A 20,244-nucleotide genomic window follows, 5' to 3' on the forward strand; every position below is an offset into this window, starting at 1 on the left:
TAGCTGTTTGACATGCTTTGCTCCAAATCCCTAGCCCCTGTACTCTGATATGAATGCCCTTCCTGGTCAAACCTGCATCTGTCTCAGTGAAGTAAGATCTTTATTCAGAAGACCAGTGCAGGGCCTTGCCACACCAAGTCTCTACAGTTTGGAGTTTTAAAAGTTAGCAAGCTTGGCTGTGATAGGGCCCAAAGTGCACTGTTATGCTCCAGGCAGGCAAGCAACTGCAACCTGGGGACAGTGTGAATAGTGATCTGATTAATGCTTAGGATGCACAAGGGGAAATTATTCCTTCTTCTGTGAAGGCTTCCTGAGAGAAGCAGGCATGGACTCCCCTCTCTGGAGAAAAAGGAGCAGGCTGGTCCATTTCCTTCCCTTACCCCTCAGCATAAACCAACTTCAATAAACAGCAGAGCAGCCAACACTGGCTGCCTAACCTGCTTACACCACGTTCTCCCCCTCCCAATCTCCACTCTGTTCTCTGTTGGTACTGCTTTTCTCAGGCAGGTGTGCCTAAGGACCAGTATATAGCAGGCCCCTTTCCCAGAAGACCAGCACAACCTCCCCTCCATGCACTACATCTACTGACCAGAAAGCTCTACAAAGCTACAGGTCTATAGGAAATGCTTTCAGGTCTCATTTAACAAGCAGATCAGAATACAACCAGGTTAAAACTCCCCACACTCTGACCAAGGTCCAAACACTGTCTACTGCAGGCAAGGACTGACCTGAGGGAAAGAGCAGTCAAACCACAGCAGCAGAGTGCACACAGCACACACCAGAGACACTTCTTGAAGCACCAGGCCTTGAACATTATATGACCTCTTCTTTATAAGTCCATTACTCACAGGAGCAGGAGATATAGCAGGGTTTTCTAATACACAGAAGAAGACAAAGTCTGAGACAAAATAACAAAATAGAGGAATTCATCCCAAAAGAAAGAACAAGAAAAAGTTATGGTCATAGATGTAATCAAAACATATAAGTAATATGCCTGATGCAGAATTTAAAGCAACAATCATAAGGATACTAGCCGGGCTTGAGGAAAGCATGTAAGACATCAGGGAGACCCTCACTGCAGAGATAAAAGAGCTAAAAAATAATCAGGCAGAAATGAAAAATGCAATATCTGAGGTTTGAAATTGACTGGATATAATGACAAGGATGGAAGAAACAGAGGAAAGAATAAATGATATAGAAGACAGATTTATGGAAAATAATGAAGCTGAATGAAGGAGAGAAAGAAGAATAATGGATCATGAAAGTAGACTAGAGAACTCAGTGACATACATAATAACATTTGTATCATAGGATTCCCAGAAGAAGAAGAGAGAGAAAAGGGGGAAGGTTTGAGGAAATAATAGCTGAAAATTTCCCTCATCTGGGGAAAGAAACAGACATCCAAATCCAGAAGGCACAGAGAACTCATTCCCATAAAAATCAACAAAAGCAGGACAACACCAAGACACACTGTAGTTAAATTTGCAAAATATAGAGATTAAGAAAAAAATCCTAAAAGCAGCAAGACAAAGGAAGTCCCTAACTTACAAGGGAAAACCTATAAACTTAGCAGCAGATCTTTCCACAGAAACATGGCAAGCCAAAAAAGAGTGACATGATATATTCGCTGTGCTGACTGGGGAAAATCTGCAGCCAAGAATACGCTATCCAGCAAAGCTATCATTCAGAATAGGAGAGATGAAGAGTTTCACAAATAGGGGCTCCTGGGAAGCTTAGTTAAGTGTCTGATTTGATTTTTGGCTCAGGTCATGATCTCAGGGTCCTGGGATTGAGCCCTACATCAGACTCTGCACTATGTGGGGAGTCTGCATGAGATTCTCTCTCCCTCGCCCCTTTCCCCACTCATACATTCTCTCTCTCTAAAATAAATAAATAAATCTTTAAAAAAATGAGTTTCCCAGACAAACAAAAAATAAAGGAGTTCATGACCACTAAACCAGTCCTGCAAGAAATAGTAAAAGGGACTCTTGGAGGGGAAAGGAAAGACCAAAAGCAGCAAAGATGAGAAAGGAACAGAGAAAATCTCCAGAAACAATAAAAAACAAGTAAAAAAAGACAATAAATACTTATCTATCAATAATTACTCTGCAGGGACTACATGCTCCAATAAAAAGACATAGGGTGTCAGAATAGATTTTAAAAAAACAAGACGCATCTATATGCTGCCTACAAGAGACTCATTTTATTTTTTAAAGATTTTATTTATTCTTTTGACACACACAGAGAGAGAGAGCATAAACAGTGGGAGCAGCAAGCAGAGGGAGAGGGAGAAGCAGACTCCCCACTGACAAAGGAGCCTTATGCAGGCCTTGATACAAGGACCCTGGGATCATGACCCCAGCCAAAGACAGATGCTTAACCAACTGAGCCACCACATCTTTGGTGTCCTAAGAGACTCATTTTGACATAAAGCCTCCTGCAGATCAAAAGTGAGGGGATGGAGAAACATTTATTATGCAAATGGACATCAAAAGGAAGCCAGAGTAGCAATACTTCTATCAAACAGATTAGATTTTAAATTAAAGACTGCAACAAAAGATGAAGAAGGGCATCATATCCTTTTCTTTTCTCTTCTTTTTGGAGCATCAGAACAGCTTTATTATGGATTTAGGGCTGCAGAGACAGTGTATGTAATCAAATGATCCCCAGGAATATGTATGGGGTGGATGAAACAAAGGAGAACCTGGGTGATCACATCGATAGACACTCGCCTATGCTAAGAAATCAGATCGCTGATAAAAAATCGTACTTAGAGCTGTGCAAAATCAAATCCTCCTTTTGCAACAGAGATGTGAGGGGCAGGGGAGTTGGGTGGAAGAAGAGGTAAGAAATAAAGAGGGTTCTTATTTTTATGTGGGCAGTTTTGGGGAAGAGAGACAAGTCCTCCATTCCAATCCCATCACATTGTTGTTTCCCTCCCAGTCATGAAAGTAAGTCTTTGGAATACAGGTAACTTCCAATCAAGTAAATTCTTATGGAGGCAAGAGGGATAAGATAAAGGTAGAACTGCGGGAACTCATGTTTTCTATTCCCTTCCCCCCCCCCTCCGCTCTAAATGGCAGGGGAGATGCACAGAATTCAGTCACAGGCAAAAAGTTGCTTAGTTCATGTGATTTATCAGATCTCCTGTCCTAAAGGGGAGACAGTTTCTTGTAGAAAAAGGTGAAGGAGATGATTCTGCTCAGCACTCAGCAGTGGCCATATCTCCACTTGTAGTGACTTGACTGACAGCTTCTGTGTCCTTTTCGTGGGTAGCCATGACCAAGGACTGGAGCAGCAGGAACAGCTCCTCAGGAAGCTGGCCACTGCTTTCCTGCTCATGGCTGTCAAAAGCCACCCAGGAGTACTTCTCTAGAGTATGGGCATGCTCTGGTAGGAGCTTGGTGGGTGGTGGTTGCAGGAGGAGCAGCAGCGGCACGTGGGACACCTTGAAGCAGGGACCAACACGTTGAAGAAGGCTTCCAGCTTGGTGGGAGTGGGCTCACCAGGTGCAGAGCCAGTGCTTGCATGTAGCAGTGTGGCAGGCAGGACCGGGGCTGTGGGGGCAGCAATCCGGGCAGCATCTTTGGCAGCTGTACTGGTGGCTGCAGAGCTCCCACGCCAGGTGCTGCATGTGTGTAAAGATAGCCAGGACACCCTTGTAGTGGCACACCAGCAGCTGGCAGGAGGTGGCATCACTCAGCCCCTGCAGTGTGGCCAGGGACAACTGCGGGAGGTGCAGCTGGACAGTATGCTGGAAGTGGTTGGCGGCGACGGGCGACCAGCTGGCCCAGCTTGAGGTGCAGGCCCACCGCACTGCATAGAGCCCTGCAGCAGCTTTGCGTAGGCAGGGGGGCAGATGAAGTGCTGGCACAGGTTGGGCACCTCCAGCAGGAAGAGGCCCGCGGCCTTTGTCAGCACCTGTGCTTCCCTGGCTATGGAAGAGTGCCTGTTGGCAGTGCATCACAGCCAGCTGGTACCAGGCTGGGTAGGGCAGGCAGTCCTGGGCCCCACAGCTCACAGGAAGTGCATTGTATCCTAATGAAGGGTAGTATCTAACAATAAGATCTAACCATTGTAAATATTTATGCCCCAACTTGGTAACACCCAAATATATCAAACATTACTAACAAACGTAGAGGAACTCATTGATAATAATATGACAATAGTAGGGGACTTTAACACCCCACTTACAGCAGTGAACAGATCATCTAAGTAGAAGATCACAAGGAAACAATGGTATGAATGACACACTGGACCAGATGGACTTCACAGATGTTCAGAACATTTCACCCTAAAGCAACAGTATACACATTCTTTTCAAGTGCAAATGGGAGATTCTCCAGAATAAATGACATGCTAGGTCACAAATCAGCCCTCAACAAGTACAAAAAGATTGAGATCATACTATGCACATTTTCTGACCACAATGCTATGAAACTTGAAGTTGATCACAAGAAAAAATTTGGAAAGAACACAAATACATGGACCACAAATACATCCTACTAAAGAATGAATGGGTCAACCAGGAAATTAAAGAAGAAATAGGAAATACATGGAAACAAAGAAAATGAAAACATGATGGTCCAAAATCTTTGGAATGCAGCAAAAAAGGTTTTAAGAGGGAAGTATATAGCAATACAGGCCTACCTCAAGAAGCAAGAGATATCTCAAATAAATAACCTAAACTTACATTGAAAGGAGCTAGAAAAAGAACAACAAATGAAGCCCAAAGCCAACAGGTAAAGGGAAATAATAAAGATTAGAGAAGAAATAAATGACATAGGCAATAAAAAAAAAACAGTAGAACAGGTCAATGAGATCAGAAGCTGGTTCTTTGAAAAAAAATTAATAAAATTGATAAGCCCTTAGCCAGACATACGAAAAAGAAAAAAGAATGGGGCACCTAGGTGGCTCAGTCTGTTAAACATATACCTTTGGCTCAAGTCATGATCCCAAGGTCCTGGAATTGGGCTCCATGTTGGGCTCCCTGCTCTGCTAGAAGTCTGCTTCTCCTTCTGCCCCTCCCCTGCTTTTGCTCTCTCTTGCCCATGCTCTCTCTCTCTCTCTCTCTTTCTCTCTCTCTCTCCCTCTCAAATAAGTAAATAAAATCTTTTAAAAAAGAGAGAATGGACCCTAATCAATAAAATCACATATGAGACAGGAGAAATAACGACTAATAACCACAGAAGTACAAACATTTATAAGAGAATATTATGAAAAATTTTATGCCAAGAAATCAGACAATCTGAAAGAAATGGATAAATTCCTACAAACATATAAACTATCCAGACTGAAATGGAAAGGAATAAAAAAGTTGAACAGATTGATAACCAGCAAAGAAACTGAATCAATATTGAAAAATCTCCCAACAAACAAGAGTCAAGGGCCAGATGGCTTCTCGGGAATTCAACCAAACATTTAAAAAAGAATTAATACCTATTTTTCTCAAACTATTCCAAAAAACAGAAATGGAAAGAAAACTTCCCAACTCATTATACAAGGCCAGCATTACACTGATACCAAAACCAGACAAAGATTCCACTAAAAAAAGAGAACTACAGGTCGATATCCCTGATGAACACTGATATAAAAATTGTCACCAACTTACTAGCAAATCTAATGCAATAATACATCAAAATAATCATTCACCACAATGAAGTAGGATTTATTCCTGGGTTGCAAGTGTAGTTCAATTTTTGCAAATCAATAAACATGATACACCACATTAATAAAAGAAAGGATAAGAACCATATAAGCCTCTCAATAGATGTAGAAAAAGCATATGACAAAGTACAACATCCATTCATGAAAAAACCCTCAACAAAGTAGGTTCAGAGGGAACATGCCTCAAGATCTTAAAGGCCAAATATGAAAAACCCACAGCTAATATCATTCTCAAGAGGGAAAAACTAAGAGTTTTTCCTGCAATCAGGAACAAGTTAGGGAAGTCTATTCTAACCATTGTTATTTAACAGTGCTGCAAGTCCTAGGCTCAGCAATCAAACAACAAAAAGAAATAAAAGGCATCTAAATTGGCAAGGAAGAAGTCAAACTTCCAGTATTTGTGAATGACATGGTACTTTACATAGAAAACCCCAAAAAATTCCACCAAAAAAATTTTCCAGACCTGATACACGAATTCAGTAATGTCGAAGGATACAAAAATCAATGTACATAAATATGTTGCACTTATATACACCAATAATGAAGTAGCAGAAAAAGAAATTAAGGAATTTATCCCATTTACAATTGCACAAAACCCCTAAGATAGCCAGGAATAAACCTAAAGAAAGAGGTAAAACATTTGTACTCTGAAAACTCTAGAACACTGATGAAAGAAATTCAAGACAACACAAAGAAATGGAAAGACATTCCATGCTCATGGATTGGAAGAACAAACATCGTTAAAATGTCTATACTACCCAAAACAATCTACACATATAATGCAATTCCTATCAAAATACTACCAGCATTTTTTGCAGAGCTAGAACAAACAATCCTGGAATTGTTTGGAATCACCAAGGACCCTGAAGAGCCAAAGGAATCTTGAAAAAGAAAAGCAAAGCTGGAGGCATCACATTTCTGGACTTCAAGCTTAATGATCAAGACTGTATGGTACTGGCACAAAAAAATAGACACATAGATGAAAGGAACAGAATAGAAAACCCAGAAATGGATCCACAACTATATGGTCAACTAACTTTTGACAAAGCAGAAAAGAATACCCAATGGGAAAAAGACAGTCTCTTCAACAAATGTGTTGTGCCCGAGACTGCGAATCCAAGAAACCACCAAGGAGCCAACACCAATGCAAACATACGAGGGTTTATTTGCAAGCTCGAGCTTGGGTCCAAGTATACCCGACACAGCGGAACAGGGACTTGGGCCCTGAGGTGGGTTTCAGCTTAGTTTTATGGGCTGTCTAGGGGACCTCCCCAAGGGGTGGAGGACTTTTTCAAGTTCTGTTTACATTCTGATATGGGGCTTTCAAGGGCATTGAGCTCTGTTCTCATTCTGATATGGGACTTTCTGCTACTGGCTTGGGCTCTGTTCTCATTCTAATATGGGGCTTTCTAGGACATTAAGCTGTAAGCTGTTTTTTTTTTTCCCTGTAACTGAAGTAATGTAAATTTCAGCTCTTATTCACAGGGCCCTGGGATGGCTGTACTTGTGCTAACGCTGAACTTAAAGTGGAATGGCCTTAATTTTCTCGGCCTCCACAAAATGGTGTTGGGAAAACTGGATAGCAACATGCAAAAGAATGAAACTGGATCACTCTTTTACACCATACACAAAAATACATTTAAAATAGATGAAAGATGTAAATGTGAGATAGGAAACTATCAAAATCCTAGAGGAAAACACAGGTAGTAACCTCTTTGATATCAGAAGTAGCAACTTCTTTTTAGATATGTCTCCTGAGGCAAAGGGAACAAAAGCTAAAATAAACTATTGGAACGTCATCAAAATGAAAAGCTTCTGCACAGCAAAGGAAATACTCAACATAGCTAAAATGCAACCTTCAGAATGGAAGAAGATATTTGTAAATGACATATCTAATAAAGGGTTAGTATCCAAAATATATAAGGAACCTATTAAACTCAACACCCAAAAAAAAATCTAATTAAATAATGGACAGAAAACATAAATAGACATTTCCCCAAAGAAGACATCCAGATGGCAAACAGACACATGAAAAGATGTTCAGCATCATTCATCATCAGGGAAATACAAATCAAAATTACAATGAGATATCACCTTATACCAGTCAGAATGGCTAAAACTAGCAACACATGAAACAACAGATATCGGTAAGGAGAAAGAGGAACCCTCTTGCACTTTTGTTGGGAATGCAAACTGGTGCAGCCACTCTGGAAAACAGTATGAAGCTTCCTCAAAAATTTAAAGATAAAACTACCTTGTAATTCAGTAATTGCACTACTAGGTATGTAACAAAAGGATACAAAAATATTGGTTCGAAGGGATACATGCACCCCAATGTTTATAATAGCATTATTTCCAGTAGCCATGGAAAGAGGCCAAGTGCCCATCAACCGATGAATGGATAAAGTGGTTATATACATACAATGGAATATTAGCCATCACAAAGAATGAAATATTGCCATTTGCAATGATGTGGATGGAGCTAGAGTGTATTATGCTAAGAGGAGTCAGTCAATCAGAGAAAGACTAATACCATATGATTTAACTCCTATGTGGAGTTTAAGAAACAAAACAGGAACATAAGTGGGGAGAAGAGAGCCAAACAGGAAACAGGCTCTTAACTATAGAGAACAAACAAGGTTGTTGGAGGGGTTGTGGGTGGGGGGATGGGTTAAGTAGGTAATGGAGACTAAGGAGGGCATTTGCTGGGATGATCACTGGGTATTGTATGTAAATGATGAATCACTAAATTCTACACCTGAAATTCACATTATACTGTACATTAACTAACAGGAATTTAAAGAAAAAGTTTAGGAAAAAATGAAAAAATCTTACCAAGACCAAAACAAACAAACAAATCAAAGAACAACAAAAATGGTATAAGCAGTCAAATAAGATCAATGGGATCCTTATTTAGAAAGATGAGCAGTTTGGGGCACATTCAATACTTTGGGTTAAGGATGATAGGCAGGAATCCCAGGGGCAAGTGTACCTGATTAGTTCTCAGGTTCTGAGGCAAAGTGTCAGGAGCATAGAGTGACACATAAGATCTAGAGGTGTTCCGAAAAAGGCACACAAGCTAGTTGGAAATGAGTGATGGATAAAGGACATCATTATGGCCACTACTCCTGGAGACCTGCAGCTACTTCTGGGGCTCCTGCCCTACTAAGGCTCCAAGATCCTGAAAGGGACAGGAAGGGATGGTCCATCACCTACCACATCAGTAACCTTGTAAAAAGTGCACCTTGTTGGAGGTGTCCATGAACTTGAGGCCTTTGTGCATAATGGATAGGAAAAGAAGTGATGTACAGGGAATAATGCCTCTTCACTGAGCTAAACTCACATGATGTCCACAGCCCCAGGCTCCCTGACACTCTATTCCTAAACAGAGTGTGTCAGGACCCAGAGAAATGAGCAGAGCGGCTGCTTCTGGACCCTCCGGGCTGGACTCCCATTTGCTGCCTTCCGTCTTCCCATGTCACACTTTATCCCATACCATAATCGACCTGCTTCTTGGTAAAGGCATCTACCATTGCATCTGTCTCTTGAAGATCTTCAGCTCAGGAGACCAGATTCTGTGGAAACAAGTACTGACAGGGCTTAGGAAATAACATTGGCACCCAGGGGTGGGGAGGTGGGCAACCAAATCAGGCCATTCTGTTATCAGTGTTTCTTTCTTTTTTTTTCTCATTAAAATTTTGTTTTAATGGGTCTCCAAATTCTGTAACAGATTTTTGGTCAAGTTGTTTCCATTAAAAAATACTGATTTAAAAAACTAATAACTTAAAACTGCCACACACACACACAAATGGTCCACAAAACATTCTCCTTTCCTTCTGAAGGTTTTATGACGCATTGTTATCATTAACCAGTCTTTTACTATTAAACTTAAATGGCCAATTGACACAAACAGTTCGGAGGCTGTTCTTCCACCACTGATTAAGACTGGGGTGGCAGGTATTGGGGGTAATATTCATTTAGTCTTCTGAGCTTTCTGGGCAGACTTGGTGACTTTGTCATCTCCAGCTGCCTTCTTGTCCACTGCTTTTATGACACCCACAGCAGCCGTCTGTCTTGTGTCACAAACAGCAAAACAGCCCAGAGGAGGATAGTCAGAGAAGCTCTCAACACACATTGGTTTGCCAGGAACCATGTCAACAATGGCAGCATCCCCAGATTTCAAGAACTTGGGACCGTCTTCCAGCTTTTTTCCAGAACGACTACCTATCATCTCCTTTAGCTCAGCAAACTTGCAAGCAATGTGAGCTGTGTGACAATCCAGCACAGGTGCATATCCAGCACTGATTTGGCCTGGATGGTTCAGGATAATCACCTGAGCCATGAAGCCAGCTGCTTCCATTGGTGGGTTATTTTTGCTGTCACCAGCCACATTGCCACGAACATCTTTGACAGATACGTTCTTGATATTGAAGCCCACATTGTCCCCAGGAAGAGCCTCACTCAAAGCTTCATGGTGTATTTCAACAGACTACTTCAGTTGTAACATTGACCAGAACAAACCATGCCAGGCTTAAGAACACTAGTCTCCACTTGGCCCACTGGGACGGTACCAATACCACAAATTTTGTAGACGTCCTGGAGAGGCAGATGCAAGGGTTTATAAGTTGGATGAGTTGGTGGCAGAATTAAATCCAGAGCTTCAAGCAGTACGTTTCCACTGGCATTCCCATCTTTATGGGTGACTTTCCATCTCTTGAACCAAGGCATGTTAGCACTTGGTTCCAGCATGTTGTCACCATTCCAACCAGAAATTGGCACAAATGCTACTGTGTTGGGGATGTAGCCAATTTTCTTAACGTAGGTGCTGACATCCTTAATGATTTCCTCATATCTCTTCTGGCTGTAGGGTGGCTCAGTGGAATCCATTTTGTTAACACCAACAATTAATTGTTTTACACCCAGTGTGTAAGCCAAAAGAGCATGCTCATGGGTCTGCCCATTCATGGAGATACCTGCTTCAAACTCACCAATACCAGCAACAATCAGGACAGTACAGTCAGCCTGAGATGTGCCTATAATCATGTTTTTGATAAAATATCTGTGTCCTGGGGCATCAATGATGGTCACATAATACTTGCTGGTCTCAAATTTCCCCAGGGAGATATCAATGGTGATACCACATTCACGTTCAGCTTTCAGTTTATCCAAGACCCAGGCATACTTGAAGGGGCCTTTTCCCATCTCAGCAGGCTTCTTTTCAAACTTTTCTATAGTTCTTTTGTTGATCCCACCACATTTGTAGATCAGATCGCCAGTAGTTGTAGAGTTGCCCGAATCTACATGTTCAAAGACAACGATGTTGATGTATGACTTTTCCTTTCCCAGTTTGGTTTAGGTTTAGCAGTGGTTTTCATGACACCTGTGTTCTGACGGCAAACCCATTGCAAAAAAGCTGTCATCAGTGTTTCTAACCTAAAGACTACCAGGAACACATGTTTAACCAAACAAAGTTGGGTTTTTTCCTCATTGCAGTGGGGAGTAATGTACACCGTGGAGAAACATGAAGTGTAGCAATAATAGGGCAATAGGAATCATTATTACAGGAATTAATATTATAGGATTTGGGCTTGTTTTAGGTGATTTCAGAGAACATTCAAGGAAATGGGGGATTGCTCAGTACGGGGTGCTTTCAAGAACTGGGAGTCATTGTAGGTTTGGGCATATTAATAAGCTTTTCCAGGGAGAGAGGCTTCTTGTGTATGTGTAAGGAAGTAAGAAGAGAGGCAGACCCGAGATTGCCACAGCATGTTAAGGCTGAGGCCCTGGTTAGAGTAAGTGAGGTGTGGCTGTCTGTGCTCATACAATGCACTCTCACATACCTGGGAGTTCTACAGGGGAACATTTGTCATAAATCAAACTTTAAACCTTTTTTCTATTCAAGCTTAGTTTAGTGCTCAATAGAATAGAATGAGTACTTTTGTCGTAGAAAGTTCATTTCCTTTCCATTGTGGGTCCTCATCTCTGTACTTTTCCTAGCTCCTGAAAATAGACTGGCTCATGGACAGGATAAGGATTTCTTTGTATCCACCACATTTGTGAAAACACGTGTGGTATTTAAAGTAGATCTTAGTAGATCAACAATTTAGGCACATTTCAGGCTTTCTTTCAAGATTCCTTATGAATATGTATGAAGGTCACTTAATCCTGGCTTAAATTTACATACTCTGGATGTGCGTTGCCTGTAAGCAAACATGTCGTTTTTATAGACTTTCACTGTAATTAGTTTTAAGATGAAGTTTTTGAATTTGAGAAACAAGGAAATATGTCCTCTGAATGTTTTATGTAAGGTTTTTCCTATCACATTCTTGCAATAGTTAATTCATTTTGAAAGATAATAGATAGCTTTCCTTCTTCATTAAAAACAATATTTGTATGATTTGGTTTAAAACAGTAGGAATGAAGACAAAAGAGTTGCCACCAATAGCCATAGAAAATTAAAATTATATTTTAAACAGTGTTCAAATGTCAGGAAAGGAACCCTAACAGTTAACGGTTTGTCAGTGGGTTGCAGAGTTGGTGGCTATTTATATTTTCCCCTCCATACTTGAATTTATTTTCCACATTGTCTAAACTGAGTGGGGATTCCCATGATGGTCAGAAACAAAGCCCATAATAGTACACCCAATGGAAAGAGTAAGGGCTTTGGGGGTCAGAAAGACGTGGGTTCCAGTCTGAGCTCTGCCAATGACATAGGGCAGGATGGGGCACTAAGCTGCCCAATCCAGGGATTGAACAGTGAACCCTCCCTCATGGGGTCCTTGGGGGCATTTGACGAAATGGCAAAGGCAGCATAAGTCACACAGGTGTTTTGGCCTCACCCACACCTGGGATGTGATGCTCAGTTTTCTCATCTATAAACAGGGAAACACCACGTGGCCCCTGCAGTAAAGTTAAGAGATTCAATATTATTATGTAGATTAAAAGATAAATCAGCAACACACGATGCAAACAATTAATAACAAAATAGAGAATGATTATATGTAACCAGAGTTTTTTTAAAAAAAATTTTTATTGGAGTTCAATTTGGCAACATATAACACCCAGTGCTCATCCCGCCAAGTGTGCCCCTCAGTGCCCATCACCCAGTCACCCCAAACTCCTCCCAGCTCCCCTTTCACTACCCCTTGTTCATTTCCCAGAGTTAGGTGTCTCTCATGTTTTTTCACCCTCACTGATATTTTCAATTGTTTTCTCTCCTTTACCTTTATTCCCTTTCACTAATTTTTATATTCCCCAAATGAATGAGACCATACAATGTTTGTCCTTTACCGATTGACTTATTTCACTCAGAATAATACCCTCTAGTTCCATCCACTTTGAAGCAAATGGTGGGTATTTGTCGTTTCTAATGGCTGAGTAATATTCCATTGTATACATAGACCATATCTTCTTCACCCATTCATCTTTTGATGGACACCGAGGCTCTTTCCACAGTTTGGCTATTGTGGACATTGCTGCTATACACATCGGGGTGCAGGTGTCCTGGCATTTCACTGCATTTATATCTTTGGGGTAAATCCCCAGCAATGCAATTGCTGGGTCATAGGGCAGATCTATTTTTAACTCTTTGAGGAACCTCCACACATTTTTCCAGAGTGGCTGTACCAGTTCATATTCCCAAGAACAGTGCAAGAGGGTTCCTTTTCTCCGCATCCTCTCCAACCTTTGTTGTTTCCTGTCTTGTTAATGTTCACCATTCTCACAGGTATGAAGTGGTATCTCATTGTGGTTTTGATTTATAGTTCCCTGATGGCCAGTGATGCAGAGCATTTTCTCATGTGCTTGTTGGCCATGTCTATATCTTCCTCTGTGAGATTTCTGTTCATGTCTTTTGCCCATTTCATGACTAGATTGTTTGTTTCTTTGCTGTTTAGTTTAATAAGTTCTTTATAGATCATGGATACTGGCACTTTATCTGATATGTCATTTACAAATATCTTCTCCCATTCTGTAGGTTGTCTTTTAGTTTTGTTGACTGTTTCTTTTCCTGTGCAGAAGATTTTTATCTTGAAGTCCCAATAACTTTGTTTCCCTTGACTTTATAGATGTATCTTGCAAGAAGTTACTGTGGCTGAGTTCAAAAAGGGTGTTGCCTGTGTTCTCCTCTAGGATTTTGATGGAATCTTGTCAAACATTTAGATCTTTCATCCATTTTGAGTTTATCTTTGTGTATGGTGAAAGAGAGTGGTCTAGTTTCATTCTTCTGCATGTGGATGTCCAATTTTCCCAGCAACATTTATTCAAGAGACTGTCTTTTACCCAGTGGATAGTCTTTCTTGCTTTGTCAAACATTAGATAACCATAGAGTTGAGGGCCCATTTCTGGATTCTCTATTCTGTTCCATTGATCTATGTGTCTTTTTTTGTGCCAGTACCACACTGTCTTGATGACCACAGTTTTGTAGTACAACTTGAAATCCGACATTGTGATGCCCCCCAGCTGTGGATTTCATTTTCAATATTCCTCTGGCTATTCGTGGTTGTTTCTGATTCCAAACAAATCTTAAGATGATTTGTTCCAACTCTCTGAAGAAAGTCCATGGAATTTCTTTTTTTTTTTAATTGTTATTTATTTATGATAGTCACAGAGAGAGAGAGAGAGGCGCAGAGACACAGGCAGAGGGAGAAGCAGGCTCCATGCACCGGGAGCCCGACGTGGGATTCGATCCCGGGTCTCCAGGATCGCGCCCTGGGCCAAAGGCAGGCGCCAAACCGCTGCGCCACCCAGGGATCCCAGTCCATGGAATTTCGATAGGGATTGCATTAAATGTGGAAATTGCCCTGGGTAGCATTGACATTGTCACAATATTAACCCCTTCCAATCCATGAGTATGGAATATTTTTCCATCTCTTTGTGTCTTCCTCAATTTCTTTCAGAAGTGTTCTGTAGTTTTTAGGGTATAGATCCTTTACTTCTTTTGTTAGGTTTATTCCTAGGTATCTTATGCTTTTGGGTGCAATTGCAACACTGATTAACACCTTCCTTTCTCTTTCTTCAGTCTCATTGTTAGTGTATAGAAATGCCACTGACTTCTGGGCATTGATTTTGTATCCTGCCACATTGCTGAATTGCTGTATGAGTTCTAGCAATCTAGAGGTGGAGTCTTTTGGGTTTTCTAGGTACAGTATCATGTCATCTGCAAAGGGAGAGGTTGACTTCTTTGCCAATTTAAATGCCTTTTTTGTTGTTGTTGTTGCCTGATTGCTGAGGCTAGGCCTTCTAGTACTATATTGAATAGCAGTGGTGAGAGTGGATATCTCTGTCTTGTTCCTGATCTTAGGGGAAAGGCTTCCAGTGTTTCCCCATTGAGAATGATATTTGTTGTCAGCTTTCCACAGATGGCTTTTAAAGTGCTGATGAATGTCCCTTTATCCCTACCCTCTGAAGAGTTTTGATCAGGAATAGGTTCCGTATTTTGTCAAATGCTTTCTCTGCATCTATTGAGAGGGTCCTATGGTTCTTGGTTTTTCTCTTGGTGATTTGATCTATTACGTTGATTGTTTTACAAGGGTTAAACCAGCCTTGCATCCCGGGGATAAATCCCACTTGGTCATGGTGAATAAGCTTCTTAATGTACTATTGGATCCTATTGACTAGTATTTTGCTGAGAATTTTTGCATCTGTGTTCATCAGGGATATTGTTCTATAATTCTCCTTTTTGGTGGGGTCTTTGTCTGGTTTTGGAAATAAGGTGATGCTGGCCTCATAGAACGAGTTTGGAAGTTTTCAATCCCTTTCTGTCTTTTGGAACAGCTTTCTTAGAATAGGTATTGATTCTTCTTTAAACGTTTGATAGAATCCCCCTGGGAAGCCATCTGGCCCTGGGATTTTGCATCTTGGGATGTTTTTGATGACTGCTTCAATTTCCTCCCTGGTTATTGGCATGTTCAGTTTTTCTATTTCTTCCTCTTCTAGTTTTGGTAATTTGTGGTTTTCTAGAAATGCATCCATTTCTTCTAGATTGCCTAATTCATTGGTGTATAGCTGCTCATATGTTTTTAAAGTCATTTGTATTTCCTTGGTATTGGCTGTGATCACTCCTCTTTCATTCATGATTTTGTTAATTTGACTCTTTTCTCTTGTTTTTAATAAGGCTGGCTGGTGGTTTATCCTATCTTATTAATTCTTTCAAAGAACCAACTCCTGGTTTTGTTGCTCTGTTTTACAGTTCTTCTGGTCTCTATTTCATTTAGTTCTGCTGAAATCTTTATTACACCTCTTTTTCTGCTGTGTGTAGGTTTTATTTGCTCTTCTTTCTCCATTCCTAAGGTGCGAGGTTAGCTTGTGTATTTGAGTTTTTTCCAATTATTTGAGGGATGCTTGTAGTGCTATGTATTTCCTTCTCAGGACTGCTTTTACTGTATCCCAAAGATTTTGAACAGTTGTATCTTCATTTTCATTAGTTTCCGTGAATCTTTGTAATTCTTCTCTAATTTCCTGGTTGACCCATTAATCTTTCGGCAGGATGCTCTAAACCTCCATGTGTTTGAGTTTCTTCCCATTTCTTGTTGTGATTGAATTCTAGTTTCAAAGCATTGTGGTCTTAAAATATACAGGGGATGGTCCCAATCTTTTGGTATCAGTGAAGATCTGATTTGTGACCCAGTATGTGGTCTATTCTGGAGAAAGTTCCATGGGCACTTGAGAAGAATGTGTATTCAGTTGCATTCAGATGCAAAGTTCTGTATATATGTGTGAAATCCATCTGGTCCAGTGTAACATTTAAGCTCTTGTTTCTTTGGAGATATTGTGCTTAGAAAATCTGTCATTTGTAGAAAGTGCCATCACAAAGTCTCGCAGTATTAGTGTATTATTATCTATATATGTCTTTATTTTGGTTATTAATTGATATACTTGGCAACTCCCACATTCGGGGTATAAGTAGTCATGATTGTTAGGTCTTCTTGTTGGATAGACCCTTTAAGTATGATATAGTGTCCCTCTTCATCTCTCACTACAGTCTTTGGGATAAACTTTATCTGACATGAGGATTGCTATCTGGGCTTTCTTTTGAGGACCATTTGAATGGTAAATGGTTCTCCACCCTTTCATTTTCAGTCTGAAGGTGTCCTTAGGTCTAAAATGAGTATCTTGTAGACAGCATACATATGGGTCTTGCTTTTTTATAGAGTCTGAAACCCTGCATTGATCCCTTTTGGTGGGATCATTTATGTTCAGAGTTACTATTCCATGATATGTTCAGAGTTACAATTGAACAATATGAATTTAGCGTCATCATAATACCTATTCAGTCCCTGTTTCTGTGGATTATTTCTTTATGCATCCTCTTTCAAAAGAAAAACAGGGTTCCCTTAATAATTCTTGCACACTGGGTTTCGTGGTCACATATTCTTTCAGTTTCTGCCTATCTTGGAAGCTCTTTATCTCTGCTTCTATTCTGAATGAGAGCCTTGCTGGATAAAGTTATATTGGCTGCAGGTTCTTCTCATTTAGGACCCTGAATACATCCTGCCAGGCCTTTCTGGTCTGCCAGGTCTCTGTGGAGAGGTCTGATTTTTTTTTTTACTTTTTTACTTTTTTACTTTTTTATTTTTATTTTATTTTTATTTTTTATTTATTTATTAATTATTATTATTATTTTATTTTTTATATTTTTTTATTGGTGTTCAATTTACCAACATACAGAATAACACCCAGTGTCATCCCGTCAAGTGTCCCCCTCAGTGCCCGTCACCCACTCACCCCCACCCCCTGCCCTCATCCCCTTCCACCACCCCAGTTCGTTTCCCAGAGTTAGGAGTCTTTATGTTCTGTCTCCCTTTCTGATATTTCCCACACATTTCTTCTCCCTTCCCCTATATTCCCTTTCACTATTATTTATATTCCCCAAATGAATGAGAACATATAATATAATGTTTGTCCTTCTCCAATTGACTTACTTCACTCAGCATAATACCCTCCAGTTCCATCCACTTTGAAGCAAATGGTGGGTACTTGTCATTTCTAATGGCTGAGTAATATTACATTGTATATATAAACCACATCTTCTTTACCCATTCATCTTTTGATGGACACCGAGGCTCCTTCCACAGTTTGGCTATTGTGGACATTGCTGCTATAAACATCGGGGTGCAGGTGTTCCGGCGTTTCATTGCATCTGATTCTTTGGGGTAAATCCCCAACAGTGCAATTGCTGCGTCGTAGGGCAGGTCTATTTTTAACTCTTTGAGGAACCTCCACACAGTTTTCCAGAGTGGCTTCACCAGTTCACATTCCCACCAACAGTGTAAGAGGGTTCCCTTTTCTCCCCATCCTCTCCAACATTTGTTATTTCCTCCCTTGTTAATTTTCCCCATTCTCACTGGTGAGAGGTGGTATCTCATTGTGGTTTTGATTTGTATTCCCCTGATGGCAAGTGATGCAGAGCATTTTCTCATGTGCATGTTGGCCATGTCTATGTCTTCCTCTGTGAGATTTCTCTTCATGTCTTTTGCCCATTTCATGATTGGATTGTTTGTTTCTTTGGTGTTGAGTTTAAGAAGTTCTTTATAGGTCTTGGAAACTAGCCCTTGGGATCCCTGGGTGGCGCAGCGGTTTGGCGCCTGCCTTTGGCCCAGGGCGCGATCCTGGAGACCTGGGATCGAATCCCACGTCGGGCTCCCGGTGCATGGAGCCTGCTTCTCCCTCTGCCTGTGTCTTTGCCTCTCTCTCTCTGTGTGACTATCATAAATAAATAAAAAAATTAAAAAAAAAAAAGAAACTAGCCCTTTATCTGATATGTCATTTGCAAATATCTTCTCCCATTCTGTAGGATGTCTTTTAGTTTTGTTGACTGTATCCTTTGCTGTGCAAAAGCTTCTTATCTTGATGAAGTCCCAATAGTTCATTTTTGCTTATGTTTCTTTTGCCTTCGTGGATGTATCTTGCAAGAAGTTACTGTGGCCGAGTTCAAAAAGGGTGTTGCCTGTGTTCTCCTCTGGGATTTTGTTGGAATCTTGTCTCACATTTAGATCTTTCATCCATTTTGAGTTTATCTTTGTGTATGGTGAAAGAGAGTGGTCTAGTTTCATTCTTCTGCATGTGGATGTCCAATTTTCCCAGCACCATTTATTGAAGAGACTGTCTTTCTTCCAATGGATAGTCTTTCCTCCTTTATCGAATATTAGTTGGCCATAAAGTTCAGGTTCCACTTCTGGGTTCTCTATTCTGTTCCACTGATCTATGTGTCAGTCTTTGTGCCGTACCACACTGTCTTGATGACCACAGCTTTGTAGTAGAATGTGAAAACTGGCATTGTGATGCCCCCAGATATGGTTTTCTTTTTTAAAATTCCCCTGGCTATTCGGGGTCTTTTCTGGTTCCACACAAATCTTAAAATAATTTGTTCTAACTCTGAAAAAAGTCCATGGTATTTTGATAGGGATTGTATTAAACGTGTAAATTGCCCTGGGTAACATTGACATTTTCACAATATTAATTCTGCCAATCCATGAGCATGGAATATTTTTCCATCTCTTTGTGTCTTCCTCAATTTCTTTCAGAAGTGTTCTATAGTATTTAGGGTATAGATCCTTGACCTCTTTGGTTAGGTTTATTCCTAGGTATCTTATCCTTTTGGGTGCAACTGTAAATGGGATTGACTCCTTAATTTCTCTTTCTTCAGTCTCATTGTTAGTGTATAGAAATGCCATTGATTTCTGGGCATTGATATTGCATCCTGCCACACTGCCAAATTGCTGTATGAGTTATAGCCTCTTGGGGTGGAGGCTTTTGGGTTTTCTACGTAGAGTATCATGTCATCGACGAAGAGGGAGAGTTTGACTTCTTCTTTGCCAATTTGAATGCATTTAATGTCTTTTTGTTGTCTGATTGCTGAATTGCTGAGGCTAGGACTTCCAGTACTATATTGAATAGCAGTGGTGAGAGTGGATATCCCTGTCTTGTTCCGGATCTTAGGGGAAAGGCTTCCAGTGCTTCCCCATTGAGAATGATATTTGCTGTGGGCATTTCGTAGATGGCTTTTGAGATGTTGAGGAATGTTCCCTCTATCCCTACACTCTGAAGAGTTTTGATCAGGAATGGATGCTGTATTTTGTCAAATGCTTTCTCTGCATCTAATGAGAGGATCATATGGTTCTTGGTTTTTCTCTTGCTGATATGATGAATCACATTGATTGTTTTACGAGTGTTGAACCAGCCTTGTGTCCCGGGGATAAATCCTACTTGGGCATGGTGAATAATTTTCTTAATGTACTGTTGGATCCTATTGGCCAGTATCTTGTTGAGAATTTTTGCTTCCATGTTCATCAGGAATATTGGTCTGTAATTCTCCTTTTTGGTGGGGTCTTTGTCTGATTTTGGAATTAAGGTGATGCTTGCCTCATAGAACGAATTTGGAAGTACTCCATCTCTTTCTATCTTTCCAAACAGCTTTAGGAGAATAGGTATGGTTTCTTCTTTAAACATTTGATAGAATCCCCCTGGGAAGCCATCTGGCCCTGGACTTTTGTGTCTTGGGAGGTTTTTGATGACTGCTTCAATTTCCTCCCTGATTATTGGCCTGTTCAGGTTTTCTATTTCTTCCTGTTTCAGTTT

At 40.6% G+C, this 20,244-nt stretch overlaps 1 protein-coding gene and 1 pseudogene across 2 annotated transcripts in view; both read right to left on the reverse strand.

The window, feature by feature from the left end:
- BEX3 (brain expressed X-linked 3) overlaps window positions 1–20,244 on the reverse strand; it is a 323,487-nt gene that overhangs the window by 200,288 nt on the left and 102,955 nt on the right. The window lies entirely within an intron of this gene.
- On the reverse strand, window positions 3,139–3,964 carry LOC144308855 (40-kDa huntingtin-associated protein-like; annotated as a pseudogene).

This window comes from Canis aureus, chromosome X, assembly GCF_053574225.1.
Source record: "Canis aureus isolate CA01 chromosome X, VMU_Caureus_v.1.0, whole genome shotgun sequence".
NCBI classification, from domain to species: domain Eukaryota; kingdom Metazoa; phylum Chordata; class Mammalia; order Carnivora; family Canidae; genus Canis; species Canis aureus.